This window comes from Crocodylus siamensis, chromosome 1 (genome assembly GCF_052110815.1).
Source record: "Crocodylus siamensis isolate JL-2025a chromosome 1, ASM5211081v1, whole genome shotgun sequence".
NCBI classification, from domain to species: Eukaryota; Metazoa; Chordata; order Crocodylia; family Crocodylidae; genus Crocodylus; species Crocodylus siamensis.
Genome location: NC_143395.1, coordinates 325,799,612 through 325,816,760, shown reverse-complemented (window position 1 = coordinate 325,816,760; position 17,149 = coordinate 325,799,612). Strand labels below are relative to the sequence as shown.

At 46.0% G+C, this 17,149-nt stretch overlaps 1 long non-coding RNA gene across 1 annotated transcript in view; it reads right to left on the bottom strand.

Moving 5' to 3' along the window:
- Window positions 1-17,149, bottom strand: part of LOC149874836 (uncharacterized) — a 50,095-nt gene that overhangs the window by 22,534 nt on the left and 10,412 nt on the right. The window contains exon 2 of the long non-coding RNA XR_016439970.1: window positions 1,087-1,167. This is a non-coding gene — a long non-coding RNA (uncharacterized LOC149874836). The remainder of the gene's footprint in view (window positions 1-1,086; window positions 1,168-17,149) is intronic.

The following is a 17,149-nucleotide window of genomic DNA, read 5'->3' as shown; positions in this document are numbered from 1 at the left end:
AAGGTGGCTGGAACATGGGAGAAGTTAAGGAAGTCACTATTTGGGAAGCTCCTGCTCCTGGAAGGAAGCCGTAGCTCATAGGGACCCTATCCGCCTCCCTCCCAGCCTTATTCTCCCCCAAACCACCTAGACTTCACTTCAGGACCCATGCATGCCCTTCAACCTGGCTAGCTGACATGTGCTTTTCAGGCTGTTTGCCCAAGGTTGAACACCTAGGGGTGGGAAGGTCACACCTCTGGGGAAGGGATGGGAACTTGGCTTGGTGCCAGAATTGCCCCCTGGGCATTAGAGTTCAGGAGATGGAAAGTTTGTCTTTGAAGAACAGAAGGATGGGAGAGGGAATCCTGCATCCTGGGATGCTGGAGGAGTGCATCATGGATGGCTCATCTGTGGGGAGTGGCCACACTTTAATGGAACACAGATCAGAGATTAAAATGGGTAACACAGATCAGAAATTAAAATGCCATGGAATGGCATAATTTTAAGATGCCTAAGTTTGCTTAAAACTATGTTCAGGTGTTAATGTGTGGACAATCTGAGGGTTAAGAGGTTCAGGAACCACCTAAAATTAATGTGCCCTGAGTTCCTGACAAACAGCTAATGCAACAGCTAACATAGGTTAGTACTTTTAAACACAAGTACTATCCTGTGGTTATGCTATTTAGTATGCTGCAATGCACATGTATATGCTGATAGGGCTGGCTGGGGTATGAGGGTGCTTAAGTGTGGGGGATACCTGCTAACTAGCCCAGCACTGGAGCACCCTTGTGTCCCAGCCAGCCTCGCTGCAGCACATTAAGCTAGGCTAGAGCAGGCTGGGGCTGGCAGGCTGACTTCCCAGGGTCCTCTGACAGCCAGAGCTGCTCTAACCCAGCGCCACATGCTGTGGTCCAAATCACATGTGTAAATGCGGTGCCCAGTAGCAGTAAACTGTAGTGCAAACTGCGTGAGTTCATTCAATCATATGAATAGCATGTGTAGACAAACCAGTAACTGCTTTTTACTCTAATGAAGACAGGACTAGAATAGTGTTTATCCTTTCCCAAACAATGTCTACCCTTCTGAGCCATGCATGATCTGACTTACTTTCCTTTTCTTTGCCTCCATATCTTCATCTCTTAGTTTCCCATGGGCCAGCTTCAAGATGAGTTCAGCTGAGTAAAACATCTGAAAAATCAAGTTTAATTTTTTTTGAGGTAAGTTCAGGCATATTAAAAGTTATAAGGAGGGATTCTGGTTTTCTCTAATAAAAAGAATCCCCAATTTTTTATTAAAAAATCCACATTATTCCATGATCAAAATGAAACTCCACATATATATATATATATATATATATATATATATATATATATATATGAAAAGTGTGGATTTGGGGTTACTTTTTTTAAGCCAAAAATCAGGGATTTTTTTTTTTATCAGAGAAAACCAGGATCCCTGCTGATAGGCAATGATATGATGTTAAATGATATAGCCAAATACTACTACAAGGTGTCTTTAAGTTGGTACTTTAAGACACACAGAGCACATCTACACAAGACATTTTACTGCACATGGCTGTGTGTAGAAGAAATGAGGTGTGTGTGTGCACAATACTTGAATGTGGGCTAAATGCTTCTTCATTGCTTTAATGATCTCAGTGTTTTCATGCCTTGCCTTGATGGCATATTGCACATTAATATCAGCTGCTGTAGGGAATTTAGCAGTGTAATATGCCTTAAATGACTTGGGGTGCAGCAAATTATAATTCTTCCAAGGAGTTATAGTTTACTGTACCTACAGCCACGGAGCAAAGCACCAGGCTCTGTGCCACTCCGCGACTCTACAGAAGCCCTGCAGGCAGCCTGGCAGCAGCCCAGGAAGGCAGGATCCACCCAAGAAAAGCCATGAGCTTGATTTCCACAGCTCCCCACCCCCGAGCCTGCCTGAGCTACTCGAGGGCCCAGTGCTTCTCTCCATGGCTGCGGTGCCCCCTGGGACTGCCTGAACTGGGTGCCTGTGGGTTGGTGCTGCCTTGGGGAGGCCCACCACTGCCAAAGAGGGAAGCAGCAGTCCCTCCTCCCCACAGCCTAAGGATCGCTCCACCCACCAGCAGCTTGCCCTCACCTCCCTGATGCCAGAGAGGCACAGGTAAGTCAACGGGGTGTGTGTCCGACATGGGGATTTAATCAGCCCTAAATTGAAGCAGTCTTTTTAAAAATTCATTGTTTCAATTTAGAGCCCCTGTTTCATCTACACATGCCCCATGAGACTAATCTAATGTGCAGTAAAGCATCACTATCTACACATGTGTGGGATTTACTGCACTGTTAATTAGGTTAATGTGCCATTTGCTAATACCAAGAAATACAGGTCTTAGATTAATGACACATCAGCTATGGTACAGTAGCACACATGTAGATGCTGACAAGGAGCAATTTGCTTGGGATCCCTACGTGGTGACAGGCAGAATCCCTGCCAAGCAAGGACAGCTGTCCTCACCACATGGGGATTGGGACAGGCCCCCATGTTCTCTGTCAGCTCCTGAATTGGCACCTGGGGGAGACTGGTGCTCTCCCTAGATGCTTCAGGGTAGAGCAGGGCAGGAGGATTCCTGGTCTGGGCTTCTGTCAGATGCAATTTGCTTCTGACAGAGGCACACATGTAGATGTGTGCTCCCGAGAGCTCTAATGATTCTCTAATGAGCATTAATTGCATGTGTAATTGACATCACTACTAATAAAGAGAAGTCATCAATATTTTATCACTATTTACTGTAGAAGACAATGAGAAAACCCTAGTTATAAGGTTATTTTTAATAGCACGTAAGTGGGACCTGACATTGTCAAGCCTCTAAGGTGAAAGCTAAGAGGCAGTTTAAAAAACTCAAGGGGTTTACTGCATCTACATATACACTTTACTGCATAGTTGAATAATTAGCTCCACAATAAAGCATCACCATCTATATGTGCAGCACTATTAGAACACAATAAATTAACTAACTCCAGTGTAAGATATTACTGCCTGACACACACACTATCCTATGATAGAGTTATTTTTTGCACTGCAATGTATGTATAAACGGTAACTGGGCCTGGCTTAGGCATGAGGGTGCTAAAGTGTAGGGCTGCCTTCAGACTAGCACTCCACTGTAGCACCCCTGTGCCCCAGCCAGCCCCTCTGTAGCACAGTAACCCAGAGCAGAGCAGCTCCGGGCTGGCAGGATGACCCCCTGGACCCTAGACTGTACTCGAGTTTAGTCAGGTGCATTAATTTCATGTGCAGACAAGCCCAAGGGTGGTAAATCAGCAGGACCATATCTTATTCATATACTGAAGGGAAACAATTTTGAAGCAGTCTACAGTGCAATAAAAAGCTAACTGCTTTCACAAAAAGTGGTTCGAGGTTCTGTTCTACATTACTCACAAGAATTGATATTTTTTACATCGGTTTTCAACTGGTTTTTAAATGTAATATTTCAGCAGCTGTAGAGTCTATTTGTAGGTATATGGGCTCTATATTCATAGTGCAGTGCACTCATACAGTAATCCCTTTCTCCTGAGTACAACTACCCCTGGAGCTTTTTCCAATAGAACCCCTCTCTGCCCCTTGTTTTCAGCTTCAGATTACAATAGTTTTTATAGTCCCAGATCAGTGTTAAGAAAATAAAACATGTTCAGCTGCCTAAGTGAGTCACAGAAATGGCTTGGTATCTGTCTTCTATGTCCTATAACTTGCTGTTCTAATACTCTGCATTACTGAAACCCATCTTTTTTTTCTCTGGCATGACAAGTTCAGGTAAACATGAGTCACATTTTTCAGGTTTAAAAGCTTTTCTGCGTAGGAGAGGATTACAAAAGTGTCACCATTTACTGTTTACTTCTACTCATGAGTTTTATAGAGCTGTAATTTAAATGGGCTATTTTTTCTTCCTTCTTCTATCTCTCAAAGTCATTAAGAATGAACATATATTCCAAGTCATAAAATATACCTGGATTTGAGTAAGGAATGGATAGTCACATGTCAAAACCAGGAAAAGATAAAAGTTATTTCAACTATCATATATCATTTAATCAATTATGCCCATACACTAAACATGATTTATTGGATAAGTCAGAAGATAAAACAGCAGAGTGATACTATTGGATATTAGTGGATATACCATATCTTAGGATTTTCTTTTTATAAAAAGATAGAAAAGGTCACTGCTAAAGTTCTTGATAGTAATATGGAAAAAAACTACTCTTAACAAAATACATAAATACATCATATTCAATAACCAATTATTATTAACATTCAAAGGTAATTGAAAACTTTTTTCCAAATAAGGAAGGTTTGGACACAAAACCCTTTAATAATTTATGGTAGAGTTGTATTAATATTTCCATTACTATTTTTGGTTTTCAGACAGTTTATAGTCCACTTATGAAGTGGCTTCAAACTACAATGAGATCTTAGAACAAAAAATTTAAAAATGATTTCTATTTTAAAATAATGATTAAACTGTATGAAATGTGCTAGCTGTAAAACATTTCCAACACTGTTTCTGCTTAATCCCAAAACAGTTTTGATGTAAAGTGGGATTTGCCAAATGCTTCATGCATTTGGTCCTACTGAAAGACAGAATTTTGTGGGCATTGTTTGAAACAAGAACTCATCCCATTCAATGTCTGTGAAGTCCCCAAAATAGTTGTTTTCCAGTGAGTCAATCTGATGGTTCATGCCCTGAAGTAACATATTAAAAACAATGATAGGTGGGAAACACATTGTAGAGAGAATCTATTAAAATGATTCTGTAGGTTAGAGGAGAAATTAAGGACTTCATTGCAAGATGGGCCCGGTTTTGTGACTGATTCCATTCTACCTATCACAACCAATGGATAAAATCTTTGTGGGATCCTCGTGTTACTTTTTCTCCACTTTCCTCCAAGTTTTAGAATTGAGGGATATGAGGTAGCGGATCCAGTCCTCTTTGCTATTACATTGTATGAATCCCATATAACATATGGTATAATTGGAAAAATTATGATGGATATGACAAGTGAGCAAGGTTTGGCCCTTAATCTTTAAATTCCAACATAAGGGTTGTACTTGTCACCTAGATCTCAATTACTTTGGCTGATATAGCTACAAAAAGTTGAGCAGATAGATTAATAAGGCTTACCATTCCATTATACGAGTTGTACTAGAGGCTTAACTGTATAGGTAAATGAAGGTTGATTTTACAGGTTGGAAAATTGGGCTCTATTCAATAAAGTAGGGTATTCTAGTCTCCTGTAAACCAAAACATCCTCTTCCTCTAAGTAAGTTTATCTATCACAAGATGAACATAATTGAATCCATCATTCTTTTGATTCTAGAGTTCCAGTGGTAACAGTTGTCTCTTAAAGTAAGTAGATATGTGCTATCATTGGAATGAAGCATTTCAATTTCAGAAGGATATCAACATGTGACACTCACAAATCCTACACAGAGAGAGTAGATTTAGAAGGCAGAAAATGATGCTATCAGCTAACTAGCTATTTAAAATTGTTCAAAAAAATTAGCAATTTCAAAACATTTAAAAAGAAATTTCAAAAGCTTTCAAAAGTTATCCAGGTTATGAGATGTTTATGGGTTGTAGTTGAGAACATGAAGCCTTGATTAGTAAAATCTTAACAAGTATTTTCTCTCTGCCTGCTTCATTCAGAGTTGACAATCGTTTTATTTAATTAGTTTTAGTTAATTATTTAGTTTTATTTATAAAATTAGAGAAGGTGATTATCTAAAAAGTACTAAACAGTTGCAAGATGCCATTAACAATCCTGCAGTAATGATTTTTTGGAAGGGAGGTCTAATAGTTTAATCTTTAGTATCATAGTATATTAGTAAAAATAGAAAGAACTTTATTTTAAACCATTTTAGAAAATAGAAGAGTAGACAGGAGAAAAAGAGCATGTGTCTAACTACCTATAGACAAATTATAAAATATGGCTAATATTTTTTTTCTCTTAAAACATGATTTAGGGAAGTATTCCGCAATAGTCATATTCTTCTTCCATATATATGAAGGCTGATGAAGAAGCACTTTTGAAAAAAAAAGGAACAATCCAATATATCTAAAAGTTATTGGACACTATCCATATCTAGTAACATAATATCAACCTGAAAATAAAATGTATTGCAAAAAGGATATTTTTTTCTGAATATTTGCTTCCAGATCGATGAACTTTAATTCAATTTCAGCAAGTTTACAATACCAGCCACTTAACTTTCTACTTATTCCTTTTGACCCAAGGCCATGTACATATCTGGTGCAAGTAGACAAGTGCACATGTGCATTTGCCTGGGGACAAATAGGATCAGCACAACTATGTGCCAGTGCTATGTGTCCCTGGAAAATGCCCATGCATGCACAGTTGCTTCTGGTAGCTTGGGGTCAGCTGGCACAGGACCGCAGCTGCTGCAGCTGCCTTGGCTGCTCTAAGGCCTGTGCAGAGGGACACAGTGGTCATCAGTGGAGACAGACTGCCAGGAAGTGCCCCAGGGCCCCAGCAACCCCATAGGCTCTTAAAGGCCTGGGGTGGGGCAGACCTAGAGCCAACCCAGCCCTAGAGCAGGAAAGGCTCCCAGCACTGTGGTAATGGGGCTAGTCTGAGGCTGGTCCCCTAGTGGTGAGATTGACTGGGAGCATATTTGCTCCCAATCAGTGTCTACATGTGCACTACTGCACAATAACTAATCACAAGTAAATTTGCTACTTGCATTTGCAGGTAGCAGATTTACTCATGATTAGAGCAATTTACTGCCCAGTAAATGACTGAACATGTAGATGTGGACCCTTATTATCCAATAAATTGGTCCACTGCATAATAAAGCATCTCATGTAGATGGGCTCAGGGCTGTCCTATTTGAAGAGCATTAAAATGGAGCCTTCACTATAGTTTTCTTTTTGCAAGATAGGCTTTTCTAAAGGCATAATCCAGAACTCTTAACAGAAAGGAGCACACACCTGGTTTTTGCAGAAAGGAAAAGGAAGTGTAGTCAAATAGCCATAGCAAAATTAAGGTTCTCTGATTTTTCTTTCAGACAGATATAGCCCAGGCATGTACAATATTCAGCTTTCTCCAGTTTTCTGTTACCAATCCACCTTTCCTCCTGGGAGAGAGGCTGGCTCTTTCCACTGATAAATCTTAAATCTCTCCTGAAATCACACATCTCCTGTGACATTTCTCAACCCCCACTCTGCTTATCCAAGTTAATCAGTGATCCATTTCATTTCAGATCATCCTGTGTGCTGGAGGCAAAGTCCCTTCTCATTTGGATGGAAGTGTTAGGTGAGATTCTATCCTCATTTCTAGAATGTAATCCAAAATAGTGCCATAATTTGAAAAGGCATAACTCCTTCAGATCTATGTTGAACTTGGCACTAAAGAGTCAATGGGTGAAACAGTGTTAGGAGCAGAAGTCAGTACATACAGCTTAGTCTGTACCAGGTCATTGCCCGGCTTCTGGGCTACTTAACTCATTAATAGAGTTAGATTCCTTGGACACTTATACATGTGCCAGATGTCTGCTCTGACACATACTAATTAACATTCATTAGAGCAGACTCAAAGCATAGGCTTCATCAGCCTCGACATCATGTGTATTCAGTGTCCCCATGTCTCAAAATGGTGGAGGAGTGTCTCTGCTGCTATTTTGAAGTGTGGGACACTGAATACACATGATGCTGCAGACACTTTAATTACAGTAGCTATCAGACCTGGATCCCTAATATCCTAGCCAGTGAACCATACATTACTTCCACTGACTTGCATGGAAATTGAATCCAGTCAGAAAAGTTCTAACAGTTACCCACGACCATTGTTAAACTTTTTGGGATACTGAACACTTAGAATATTTCTATTTAATAGTCCGTGTGCATGAGTGAAAAAATAAAGCTGGTGTCAGAATTGCTTGTAGAAATTAGTTTATATTAGTATACTTTGTTTAGGATCTTGTAATGGTATGCCTTCTCCTGAATTGTAATTAGAAACCTTAACTATAACTGGCTATTATTTCTAATGTTTTAAATTCCGTAAATTATTTTAGGTAGTCATTTTAGGTGTGACAAACAAAAATTATACAGACTAAGCCATAGAGCCTAATCACATGAAAATTTACTAAATAACTTTCTAATAGACAAATCTAACTTTCTAATGGTCAGATCCAGATTTGTCAATAAGGTGCCTGAATAGAATTTAAGACAGCATAAAGGCTCCTAAATCCCCCCAGAACAATACAAAATAGCCTTACTCCAGAACCCATAAAATTCATTTGGGGCCTCATATGGAATGCAATGCTCCTTGAATGTCTACACATGCAATTAATGCAAAGCAATAAACACCAGAGTGTATTGCTTTTGGGCACACCTTCTGAACATGCACCTGGGGTAACAGCACATTCAACACAGATGGAGCAGCCTGGGCTGGCAGGGCTCCTGCCTGTCTCAAAATGTTGGAGCAGGGCTGGCTGGGGCAGGAGGGTGCTCCAATGCAGGGCTATCCAGCAGGCATTCCTTGCACTGAAGCACCATTGTACACCAAATAGCTCTGTCACTGTCTACATCTAGATTACTATAGACTGAAAAATCCTAAGCTGGATAGTATTAGTATTTACAAGTACTACTCTGCTGCAGAGTTTATTAGTTTTCTGCAGCCTCATAGGGCAGCACATGTAGATGCTGAGATGTTTACTACAAAGCTAATTAGACAGGTCTACTAAATGTCTTGTGTAAACACGACTGCCATAAAGTTAATTTAGTGCAGCCAACACTGATCGTGATTATAAAACACATAGCCCAAACTGATGGGAAACTATTACAAGTATAAGTTTGTGTAGCCTATCTAAATAAAATTTATGCTAGTGCCCATTGCAAGCTGTCCCCTTAAGCACTGACTCTTTTTCAAATTATGGTGAATCAATACACTTAATACATTTCAACTTCCTCTTCATTCCCACAGCTAAGCAGTACCTTTCTGACTCATTTCCAATTATTCCTGTTCTTCACCAACCTTAAATGTCTTGCAAGCATCACCACATGGAGCCCCATAAGGCGTGTCCGCACATGCAAGGAAGTACGCTTGTAGCAGCTCAAATAGAAGCGCTGCAAATTTGAGTCAGAGCTTTTTCCCTCAGTGCATGTGCTCAGACATGCACTTTGGTGTGGAGCAAATTGTGCCACTTGGGGCAAAATAACTCTGCCTGGCTCCTCCTGGATCTGCAGCCAGGGGGAGCTAGAGCCCAGGGCCAGCATCTGTGCTGTCCCCAGCAGTATAAAAAGCTACCCTGTCCCAGCTCCAGCAGTGTAAAAACCTGCCCTGGCAAGCAGCTTTCCGGAGCTTCTGGGGATCAGCCACTTGGTACCTGGGGACAGTATCCTTTGTGCCAGCTGGACTGCTGCAGCAGAATCCCAAAATCCATGTTTTTCCACAATTAACACAAAAGACCACTTTATACGCATGCACACGCGCACACACACACACACATACACACACACATCTAGACAGAGTGAGAGAGAGACAGTAATCATTTGGGCAATGCTTTATTGGTATTTTTACAATGTTAAAGCAATGTGTGGGTTGTAATGAGGACATCTGAGGGAGCGCACATGCCCCTGGTGTCCCCCAACCCTTGAGGCAGTGGCAACAGCAGGAGCAGCAGTAGCAGCAGCAGCAACAATCCACAGCTGAGGGACAGCTGTGGCAATGAGGAGGTAAGCTGGGGAAGGGAAAGGGGAAGGGTGTGAGTGGGGCCAGGTGAGGGTGATCGGGCAGGGGATGCTTTCCCTGCCTGACCCCATTTAGCCACGCTGGGCAGGAGCCATGCTCCTGAGCTGCGCAAACAGGGAGTGCAAACAGATGCTCTCTTTAGGAATGAGCCAGAGTTTGCACAGGGGTGAGAGAGGGTTAGGAGACGGGGTGGGTGAGGGCTAGGGTGTTTGGAAGCCCGAGGGTTGGCTTACCAGGGATCCCTTGGTGGGACGAAGCTCCAGTAGACAAGCAGGGTTCCCACAGGGGGTGGGGCTCCAGGCAGACACAGCTGATTGTCTGATTAGCCCTGCTGATTGGCCCGGGAAATTTGAACCCGGGCTAATCGGCTGGCCAAGACAGTTGTACTGAGGATGCCGGAGGGAGTGCATGTGTCCCCTGACCCTTGAGGTGGAGGCAACAACAGGAGCAGCAGGAGCAGAGCAGCAGCAGCAGCAGCAAGGATCCACAGCTGAAAGACAGCTGTGGCAATGAGAAGGGGAAGGAAGTGAGTGGAGCCAGGTGAGGGTGATTGGGCAGGGGATTCTTTCCCCGCCTGACACCATTTAGCTGTGCCAGGCGGGAGCCATGCTCCCGAGCCACGCGAAAAGGGAGCGCAGACAGGTGTGCTCTTTAGGGGCATGCCAGAGTTTGCACTGGGGTTCACGCAGGGAGGTGTGTGAGAGGCTGCAGGCAGTGGACGAGCCAACGGCAGCAGGAGCAGCAGCTGCAGTCATCTCCAGGTAAGTGCATGGGGGTGACAGCATGGGAGTTGTCATTCAGAGTGCAGCCAGGGCTCCTGCCCCATGGCTGCCTCCTGGCCCAGGGACCAGTGAAGATTCCACACAGGTGGGGCCACCTGCCTGTGGGGGCTGCCTGGCTTGGTCCCTGGGGCCGTGGCGGGGGGATGAGGGAGTTGGGGCTTCTTTCACCTGTCCCACCTGTGCCAAGATTGCGGAACTGGAAAGGCAGGTGAGAGAGCTCCAGGCAGAGGTGAGCAGGCTGTGGGGGATCAGGGCCATGGAGAACAAGATTGATGGGTACTTTTGCTCTCTGCATGGCCTGTCCCCTCAGGCTGTCACTACCCATGAGTCTGCAGGAGGTGAATAGAGGACGGTTACCTCCAGGGCCAAGTGGCCTCACAGGCAGTGTGCAGCTGCATCAACTGTCACCCCAGTACAACTGGGGAACAGGTATGCAGCCCTGGAAGAGCTGGAGGAGACTGGGCGTGAGGAAGGAGGAAGGGAGGAAGCCACGCTCTCAACCAACAAGCCGGCATCCATACCTCTGGAGCATCATCAAGTGACCCAGAGGAAGAGACATTGGGTCATCATCATAGGGGACTCCCTCCTCAGAAGAATGGAGGGACCCATCTGCAGCATGGACCCCAATGTGAGGGAAGTGTACTGTCTCCCAGAAGCCAAGATTGGGGACGTCACAAAGAAGATCACTGACTTCATCCAGCCTTCCGACTACTATCTTATGGCCCTCCTCCATGTGGGAACCAATGATGCAGCCCAGAGTAGTCCGGACCAGATCATGGATGACTACGTGGTTCTGGGGGCCAAGCATAGAGAGTTGGGGGCCCAGGTGGTCTTTTCATCCCTCCTCCTAGTTAGTGAAGGCCATCAGTGGCAGAGCGCTTGTATCCATAAGGTGAACGGGAGCCTTCAGAGTTGGTGTCGTCATGCTGGATTTGGTTTCCTGGACCATGACCCACACTTCAGATTAGAGGGCATCCTGGGGCATGATGGTCTCCATCTCTCCCCAAAGGTAAGGGCTTATTTTCTTACAGGCTAGTTGACCTCCTCTGGTGGGCTTTAAACTAAGGTTGTCCGGGGATGGGGATCCACAGGAGCAAGACACAACTCAACCAGATAAAGGACCTGCCCAGGTAAGAGCTCAGGTATTTACCAAGGGAACAGTTGTCTTCAGGATGTGGGGGTGCCCAGGGCTCCCACAGGGAGATTAAGGTGTCTCTTCACTAATGCAAGAAGCATGTAGTAAAATCGACCTGATTGGCCTAGTGGAGACATGGTGGGATGAAACTTTTGACTGGGCAGTAGACATAGAGGGCTATACGTTGTTTAGAAGAGATAGGAAGGGGAAAAAAGGTGGGGGGGGGGGTTGCGCTCTGTGTTAGGGAACAGTATACCAGTTCTACCTTCCAAATGAGACCAGAGGAAGGCTTAACTGAGACCCTGTGGGTAAAGCTCCAAGGAGGGTGGGGGGAGAGGGATCTGGTGGTAGGCGTTTACTACAGGCCACCACATCAGTAGGAAGAGCTGGATCTGGAATTCTCCAGGCAGCTGGGGAGGCCATGCGTGCAAAGGATGTTGTGGTCATGGGTGATATGAATTACTCTGACATCAGCTGGGAGGAGCAATCAGCCAGGTCTAACCACTCACGAAGGTTCCTGATGTGCGTACAGGACCTACACCTCATGCAGGAGGTACTCATCCCCACTAGGGGAAACGCCATACTGGATCTGGTGTTAGCCTCTGGTCATGACCTGGTGGGGGAGGTGCTAGTACAAGGGAGGCTAGGGGACAGTGATCATGAAATGATTCAGTTTGTTATTCAGAGAAAGGTGTGGAGGGTAACTAGCACAGCACAAATGCTTCACTTTAGGAAAGCCAACTTTGATATGCTCAGGGCAGTAGTCAGGGAGGCATTCGGAGCCCAGGGGGTAGGTAGTATGGGGGTCCAGGAAAGGTGTTCCTTCCTCAAGGAGGCTATCCTTGGGGTGCAGCAGGACACAATTCCTCTACGCAGAAAGGCAGGAAAAGGGTCCAAGAAACCTTCATGGCTGAACGTGGATATTCAGGCTGGCCTGAGGGCAAAGAAAAAAGTGTACTGGCAGTGGAAGCAGGAGGCAGGGAGAAAGGAGAAGTACACCTCCCTGACCTGAGCTTGTAGGGATTTGGTGAGGAAGGCTAAAGCAGCACTGGAGTTTAGATTAGCTTCTGGGATTAAGGATAACAAAAAGTCCTTCAAGTATATAGGTAGAAAGAAGAAGTCTCGGGGTAACATTGGACCCGTATGAGGCAGGACAGGGTAGTTGGTGATGGATGTGCAAGAGAAGGCAGAACTCTTCAACAAGTTCTTTGCCTCCGTGTTCCTGTCTGCTGACAATGGGGTGCTCTTGGGTGACAGCGTAGAGAGGCCCAGGAAGGATGCAAGTCCCCCGACTGTTAGTTCAGAGCTAGTTAAGGATTACCTGGAGGGCTTAGATGTGTCCACCTTGGTGGACCCAGATGACCTTCATCCACAGATGCTGAGGGAATTGGCTGGTGTCATTGAGGAGCCATTGGCACACTGTTTGAGAACTCCTGGTGCTCAGGCCAAGTCTCTGAGGACTGGAAAAGGGACAATGTGGTCCCTATTTTCAAGAAGGGGAGGAAGAAGAGCCTGGCAACTACAGGGCAGTCAGCCTCACTTCTATCCTGGGGAAGGTCTTTGAAAAAATTATCAAGGGCCACATTTGTGAGAGCCCTGCAGGGGAAGTGATGTTGAGGGGTAACCAGTATGGGTTTATGTAAGGCCGATCCTGCCTGACTAACTTGGTCTCTTTCTATGACCAGGTAACAAAGAGCTTAGATGGGAAGGAGGAAGTCAATGTCATCTTCTTGGACTTCCAGAAGGCCTTCAACACAGTGTCTCGCCTAATTCTGGTGGGCAAGGTGAGGGACTGCGGCACTGATGAATGCATGGTCACATGGGTGGCAAACTGGCTCCAGGGGTGATCCCAGAGGGTGGTGGTGGATGGATCGATGTCAACCTGGGAGGGTGTGGGTAGCGGAGTCCCCCAAGGCTCAGTCCTAGGGCCAGTGCTGTTCAATATCTTCATTAGTGACTTGGATGAGGGTGTGGAGAGCTCCCTGTTCAAGTTTGCTGATGACACCAAGCTGTGTGGTAAAGTGAATACACCGGAAGGCAGGGACTGCATCCAGGCAGACCAGGCAGGTTAGAGAAGTGGGTGGATCGGAACAGGATGCGGTTCAACAAGGACAAGTGCAGGGTGCTGCACCTGGGGAGAGGGAACCAGCATCTTGGTTATAGGTTAGGGGCTGACCCTCTTGGCAGCACAGAGGCAGAGAGGGATCTTGGAGTCATGACTGACTCCAGGATGAATATGAGTCGTCAATGTGATGAAGCAATAGGCAGAGCCAACTGCACCCTGTCATGCATCAACAGGGGCATCACTAACACGTCCAAAAAGGTCTTGCTCCCCCTCTATGTGGTGCTGGTCAGGCCACAGCTGGAGTACTGTGTCCAGTTCTGGGCGCTGCACTTCAAGAAGGTTGTGGAGAATCTGGAGAGGGTCCAGAGGAGGCCACTCATATGGTTGGGGGCCTCCGTGGCCAGCCCTATGAGGAGAGGCTGAGGGACCTGAATCTTTTCAGTCTCCACAAGAGGAGAATGAGGAGGGATCTTGTGGCTGCCTACAACTTTATCAGGGGCCACCAGCAGGGACTTGGGGAAAGTCTGTTCACCAGGGCCCCCCTTTAAGTCACCAGGAACAATGGCCACAAGCTGAGGAAGGATAGGTTTAGGTTAGATATTAGGAAGAACTACTTCACGGTAAGGGTGGACAGAACCTGGAATAGGTTTCCCAGGGAGGTGGTGCTCTCACCTTCCCTGGATATCTTCAAGAGGGGACTGGATAGGCACCTGGCTGTGGTCTTATGACCCCTGCCACCCCCAGTGCTCCTTCCTGCCCATGGCAGGGGGTCGGACTAGATGATCTGTCTAGGTCCCTTTCTGACTCATTGAGTCTATGATTCTATGATTCTATAATGTGGTAGCCTACCAGTGTCTATCATCATGATAAAATAATTATAAATACGTGTATTTGTTGATGTGCACTTTTGATTTTCTTTGCACATGATGAGTGTGTGATGGGGGAATGTGGTGTTTTCAGGAAGTGGGTGGGAAGGTGTGTGGGGGAAGGTGTGTGTGTGTGGAGGGATGTGGGTTGGTGTGTGGGTAGGTGTAGGGTGATTGCTGGGGGGACTGTGAGTGTGGGAGACCTTGTGGAGGGACTGTTCAGGAGGGGTGGGTCCCCTGGCCCCCCACAGGATGCAGCCCCCCCACACAACATGTGGAATGCCCCCCCCAACAGGGCCCTAGCTCTCCTCTGGAGGGCCACAGCCCCTATCCCCCACAGGGCCGCAACCCTACTGCCCAAGGTCCCAGGCAACCTGGAGAACCACAGCTTCCCCTGCCCAGGGTCCCAGCTCTCCCCGGAAGGCCCCAGCCCTCCCATCCAAGGTCCCAGCTCCCCTCTGGAGGGCCCCAGCACCCCCACCCAGTGTCCCAGGAACACTGGAGGGCAACATCCCTCCTGCCCAGGATTCCAGATCTCCTTGGAGAGCCACAGCCCACCTCCCTAGGTTCCCAGGCACCCTGGAGGACCCCATCCCTCCTGGCCAGGACCCGTAACCTACCTTTAGCAGCAGCAGTGGGCATGGGATGCTCTGAGCCATGGCAGCAAGACCTGACACAGCACATGGAGTCCTTGCGCCAGGCCCAGCCAGGTCCTGGCATCTCCCTGCTGCCAGCACAGGCCCTTGCCACTGTTGAGGCCCCACCGCTGTCCAACCAGGCTGGGTCCTTGGTGGCATGGGAACCACATGTTGGGGCCAGCTGGGTCCTGCCAGTCCTGGAGTACCTCTGCTGCCCAGCCAGGCCGGGCCCTTGGTGGCAGGACCTGGCATGGTGCATGGGCCCTGCATGCCGAGCCCAGCTGGGCCCTGCTGCCCTTGGGACCCCTGTGCCACCTGGGCAGCCACATGCACAGGGGCCCCAAGGGCAGCAAGGCCCAAATGGGCAGGGATTGGGTGGGTCTTGGGGGCTGGTGGGGAAAGGGGTAGGGCTGGGGGAGTGGACAGAGCCGGTAGGGGTTCCCCCAATGGTCCCTTCTCCCCTCCTCCAGCCCCCTTGACCCCTTACTCACCAGCACTGGAGCCCTGGTGCTAAACACAAGGCTTCACTGGCCACATGTTTCAGCACCAGGGCAAGTGCCCTGCCCCACTTTCTTTAGTTTCCTTTTTTTTTTTTTAGGCCCCTGGGGGTCTAATTTTCTTACCACATTGCAAGTTTGCAGCACAGGGAACATTTTTTCATTCCCACATGTGCCCCTTGCCCTACTTCAAAGGGGTTTGAGATGGGGCAAGAGGCACATGCGCTCTCCTCTGGGCACGCCCATACAGTTCACCTAGAATCCCTCTGTCATCCCCTTTCTCAGTCTGTCATCTATGATTAACAGGTATTCTGGTTTCCTCTGATAAAAAAAAAAAATCACCATTTTTAAATATAAAAAGTACCCCAACCCCCACATTGTTTCCATAATTGAAATGAAACATCACTCGCTCTATATATCTATAGAGTACTGTTTCATTTTAAGCATGGAAAAATGTGCATTATGGGTTCTTTTTATATCTGAAAATTGGGGATTTTTTTTTCAATGAAAACCAAAATCCCTGACTATTAGTGTGGCCCTGCCATCCATGAGGAGAAGCCAGACCAAGTCAACCTGTACCTAGAGATGTGAAGGCCAAGAAAAAAACCCAGAAAAATTGGGGGGGGTTCCTGTTTTTTTTCCAAGGGCTTTTTTTTGTTTTTTTCCTGAAAAATTGGAAAAATTGAAAAATTTTGGAAAAACTGAAAAAACCTCTTATGAAATATTTTCTTTTAGAATGATAAATAAAAAGTTTAAGACAAGGTGTTCATATATTTCTACCCTTTACTCCCCCAAAATGTTTTCTAATAACTATGTAATAGGAAGACTTTCATATAAAACTATCTACAATATCAGATCATTACAATTCCTGTACACTGAGAGCAAGCAGTATAGTACAACTCTCAAATGCAAGAACAAGAGACATTTCTGCTCCCAGGGGGCACTGCCTTTTTCATAAGAGAAGAAAGAAGGATTCAGTGCCTCCTTTGCTTGTGCACTTCCTCTATTATTAACTTTTGATCTAGAGGTTGGTGGGTCTGCTTCAGTCCTCCTGACTAGGCCTGAAAGGACTGTGAGTGGACACTGGCAGCAGCATCTGTTCATTGCTGTTAAGATTAAAAACAAAGAGCTTATTGCCCTGCTTGCTTAAAAGCCTCAGGAGAGGAGACAGAGCAAATCTAAAGGTTTTGGAGCTGTAAGGAACCTGCCTCCCCCTGGTCCTGTGACCTTGAGATCCGCAGAAGTAGCACAAAAGAGCTGAAAGAAAATATACTTCTTTTTATTTTCAGAATTTATGGAATTCATAATTGAATTCCTACTAATCTGATGTTTTGTGACAAATAATCCACTTCAGCAGTGAGGTGAGGCCTGCAGGGCAGGAAAATTGTTCACTGTTAACTCCGAAGAGGCCTCTCCTCCATCCATTACTAAATTTGTA